The sequence below is a fragment of the Procambarus clarkii genome, chromosome 34 (assembly GCF_040958095.1).
Source record: "Procambarus clarkii isolate CNS0578487 chromosome 34, FALCON_Pclarkii_2.0, whole genome shotgun sequence".
Lineage (NCBI taxonomy): Eukaryota > Metazoa > Arthropoda > Malacostraca > Decapoda > Cambaridae > Procambarus > Procambarus clarkii.
Genome location: NC_091183.1, coordinates 614,645 through 619,312, shown reverse-complemented (window position 1 = coordinate 619,312; position 4,668 = coordinate 614,645). Strand labels below are relative to the sequence as shown.

The 4,668-nt window shown below is 35.9% G+C and overlaps 1 long non-coding RNA gene across 2 annotated transcripts in view; it reads left to right on the top strand.

Moving 5' to 3' along the window:
• Window positions 1-4,000, top strand: part of LOC138370938 (uncharacterized) — an 18,048-nt gene extending 14,048 nt beyond the window's left edge. Inside the window, exon 3 of one of the 2 annotated variants that reach the window (XR_011230266.1) lies at window positions 3,892-4,000. This is a non-coding gene — a long non-coding RNA (uncharacterized lncRNA). Of the gene's footprint in view, window positions 1-303; window positions 715-3,891 lie in introns of those variants that run through there. The other variant, XR_011230265.1, reaches the window with a different exon arrangement.
• Window positions 4,001-4,668: the final 668 nt, after the last annotated feature.

Here is a 4,668-nt window from a genome sequence, read left to right as displayed (position 1 = left end):
GTATATATATATATATATATATATATATATATATATATATATATATATATATATATATATATATATATATATATATATATATATATATATATATATATATATATATATATATATATATATATATATATATATATATATATAATTGGTCTCTGGTCTATATATATATATATATATATATATATATATATATATATATATATATATATATATATATATTTATATATATACATTATACATATATATGTGTGTGTGTAATTTATATAAATAAATAATTAAATATTAATTTTGTTAATATCTTTTCAGGGAAAACTTGCAAGTACAATTCGTATACAAGAGGGGCAACAAGAGCCAGAGGATGTCTACTAAGAAAATATATAAGTCTTTATCCTCACACTCTTGATATATGGTCTTCTCTGGTCTCTTTATTTTCTCTCCTCACAAATGTCCCTTTTTTTTATTTCTTTTACGTTTCTCTCCTGTTTTTCTTGTCTTTTAATCTCTCCTTTCCTCCTCTCTTCTAACACCTCTCGTTTCCTGTCTCTTCTAGCTTCTCTCTTCCTTTACTTTTTATATTTGTGGTATTCATTTATGTCATTTTTATCTTGTATATTTTTCTTGTATCTTTTTCTTATCTTGTGTTTCTCTTCCCCTTCTCTTCAATGATTTCTCATTTCACTCCTCTCTGTTGTTTCTGTTCTGTCTTCTCTCTCCTTGCCTTAATTTTGTTCTGTCTCCTCTTTTGTTGTGTGTGTCTTTGTGTGTGTCTGTCTCTCTCTTTCTCTCTCTCTCTCTGGCTCTCTTGCTCTCTCTCTCTGGCTCTCTCTCTCTCTGGCTCTCTCTCTCTCTCTCTCTCTCTCTCTCTCGCTCTCTCTCGCTCTCTCTCTCTGGCTCTCTTGCTCTCTCTCTCTGGCTCTCTCTCTCTCTCTCTGGCTCTCTCTCTCTCTCTGGCTCTCTCTCTCTCTCTCTCTCTGGCTCTCTCTCTCTCTCTGGCTCTCTCTCTCTCTCTCTCTCTCTCTCTGGCTCTCTCTCTCTCTCTGGCTCTCTCTCTCTCTGGCTCTCTCTCTGGCTCTCTCTCTGGCTCTCTCTCTCTCTGGCTCTCTCTGGCTCTGGCTCTCTCTCACTCTGGCTCTGGCTCGCTCTCTCTCTCTCTCTCTGGCTCTGGCTCTCTCTCTCTCTGGCTCTGGCTCTCTCTCTCTCTGGCTCTCTCTTTCTCTCTGGCTCTGGCTCTCTCGCTCTCTCTGGCTCTCTCTGGCTCTGTCTCTCTCTCTCTCTCTCTGGCTCTCTCGCTCTCTCTGGCTCTCTCGCTCTCTCTGGCTCTTTCGCTCTCTCTGGCTCTCTTTCTCTCTGGCTCTCGCTCTCTCTGGCTCTCTCTCTCTCTGGCTCTCTCTCTCTCTCTGGCTCTCTCTCACTCTCTGGCTCTCTCTCTCTCTCTGGCTCTCTCTGACTCTCTCTCTGGCTCACGCTCTCTCTCTCTCAGGCTTTTATTTCTCTGGCTCTGTGGCGCTCTCTCTCTGGCTCTCGCTCTCTCTCTCTGGCTCTCATATTTCATTTGATTTAAAAATGTCTGAGATTTTTTACTTAATCTAAGTTATATTGCATGGTGCTAATATGAATATTATACATGACTGTTTTTTCTTTTCTTTCTCTTTCTCCCTTTCTTTCTTTCTCTTTCTTTCCTTCTCTCTCTTTTTCTTTCTCTTTCTACATGAATATTATACTTGACTGTGTTTACATTCACTTGTAGATTTTTATTTTTAGTTAATTAGTCCTAAACTTTTGATTAATAGATTTTTATTATTAGTCATAGAAAAACTATAGTGTTATATGTATACTCGGAAAATTTTACTTGTTTTAGTTTTAAGTAACAATAACTGCTTATAACGTCAGACTGATCTCAGCATGACATGAATCACAGGCTGCTTGATCACAAAATCTATTGTGTTCACATATTGCATATATAGATTTTTATAGATTTTTAAATTTTTACTTTTATATTCTGTTATAGATATAGTCTATATATTTCGAGCTATTACATATATTTTGTTGTATTACTCATTCTTAATTAAATAAATATAATATTTTAATTCTCTTTTTGTACCCTATTTATTTGTAATTTACACATACATATATAGGATGTCCATTTCTATCTCAGATATGTCTTCTTTCTTTCTCTCCCTTTCTATTTCAGATATGAATTACAAAATTTTTATACCCTAATTTACCCTAAATGTTTTAATGTAGGTAATTAAAAGATCATAAAAAAGTTTTTAGAAATGTTAATTATTTACGTTCTAAGGTTGTATATAAAAGTTCTCAAAAAACCTTTTCTAAACGTAATTATAAACGTGCTGAAAACAATGAAATGTCGTTTTTAGGATGTTTTAAAAACATGAAAATGTTTGCTGGGTACCGTTATTGATGTTAGTTTGCACTTCAATGAGCTTGTGGTCCAAGTATGTAGTGTTTGAGACAGTAATGTCTCTGATTAGCTCATCATTGTTCGTGAATATGAGGTCGAGTGTGTTCTCGTTCCTAGTCCGTTTTGTTATCTGCTGATTGAGCGAGAATTTGTCACAGAATCTCAGTAGTTCTCTGACCTGTGATTGGTTATTTCCATTTCCATTTTGGGTGTGTTGTTTTGGTAGTGATTCGTCCAGTTCTAGTAGTAGTGCAGTTGTTGTGTGGTGTAGTACTTGTGTGCTTGTTAATGACTTGTATTCCAATCTTGTGGGTATCTCCTTTCCCCTACGGGCCAAATGCTTTGTTCTTACCTAGCATTTTGCTTTGTTTGGGTATGAATGTTTGTGTGCCGTATATTTTGCAAAATTTGCCATATATCTCATTATTTACTCCTCTGCCTAGCAACAAGTCTGTCTAATTATACTCATTAACTGTTTTTCAAAGTTCCCCATAGTGTCCTTTATTGAAATCGAGTTCATGAACCGTTTCAATGTCCTTATTTTCTTCTAGATTATATCTTAAAGTATATTTAAATGTTATTGTTATTATTGTTATTAAATGTTATTGTGACATTGCATTGCAATTGAGCTATGTTGTTTACCATACCGTTCATTTCGTGAGTATAAGTATGGATGCCACACTTGTGACAGGTAGAACCATGCCTTTTTTGAAAAACAGCACCGTCTGTTGCACGTAAGAGCAACCCACACTATATTATGTTGCGATATTATTTCAATATTTTCGATTGCATTGATAATTTGAAATTTCATAGATTTCAATTTATTTTTATTTCGATTTAATAATTTTGTGTGACATTACATTGAAATTGAGCTGTGTTGTTTACCATACTGTTCATTTCATGAGTATAGTTTATTTTTTTATTTTGTTAATTTCATTTTTTTAGCTGTTCTTATTTTTCAGTGATGGGAATATCAGATCATTTGATGTTCCCAATTTTCTGATGGAAGCATCAGACCATTATAGAATGCATCGGATGAGGTAGTTTGGAATGGTGGGGAGGACGAGAGGGGAAGACGAGGGGACAGAGGAGAGGGTAATGGTGGGGAGGACGAGGGGACTGGGGAGTTGGGGATGGTGGGGACAGGGGAATGGAGAATGCTGGGGAGGACAAAGGGACAGGTGAATGGGAGATGGTGGGGGAGGAAGAAGGGACAGGGGAGGAGAAAATGGTAAGGAGGACGATGGGACAGGGAAGTGGGAATAGTGGGGAGGATGTGGGGACGGAGAAGTGGGAAGGACGAGAGGACTGTGGAATGGGGAATGGTGGGAAGGACGATGGGACGGAGGAAGACTGGAGAACAGGGGAACACCTCAATAAACGCCAACAATGTATTATTACTCTGTGGCTTTTTGTCTCCCGACAAAGTGAATTATAATTATATATATTAATTAATTCTTATAAATTTCCAGAAGCCTGTATCAACACCCACACTAATGCAACTGAAAGAGATGTTGAGACAAGTATTGCTGATATGTTGAAGAACGCCCCAAACAAACTCGGTGGAAACAGATACAAGGTAAAGTTTGCCAATTTGCTGTAGTCTAATTCAATCTCTTTTTAGTAATCTATGAGAACATTTATGCTATGAATAAGATAAAATAATGTAACTGATTTTGAATAAATATGTAGATATATTTAATTTTCTGAGCACTAATAATGAAAGAAAACCAAAATAAGAGGTGGCTACTATCTCTAATAATGGGCTGGAATATTGTAGGATATAATATTGTTTTATATAGATTCTTGTTTTAGTTTTTTTTCTATAATATGGAAAAGGTTTTTAATTAATAAATTAAATATTATATAATAAAATAATTTATGTATTATTGAAAACAATTAGTAACAAACAATATTTCATTACAGGGTGGTGAAGCAAGAAGACATGTGCATCACACAACAGACTTGGATATGACGAATACTGAAAATGGTGGCGAGACTAACGCCACTTTAAAAGAGACTAACGTCGTCTATGCCTTCAAATGCCCTCTTGGGGACTGTAAGCTCCAAAAAAACCAGTATATAGGCAAGACAACAACATCTCTTTCTAGGCGTTTACCGATGCATAAGCAACAGGGCTCCATTAAGGAACATATAATCTCTTCCCACAACCAAACCATCGCCAGAGAAATCCTAGTAAACAACACAGAAATCATCGATAGATACAGCGATAGCAGGCGGCTTGACGT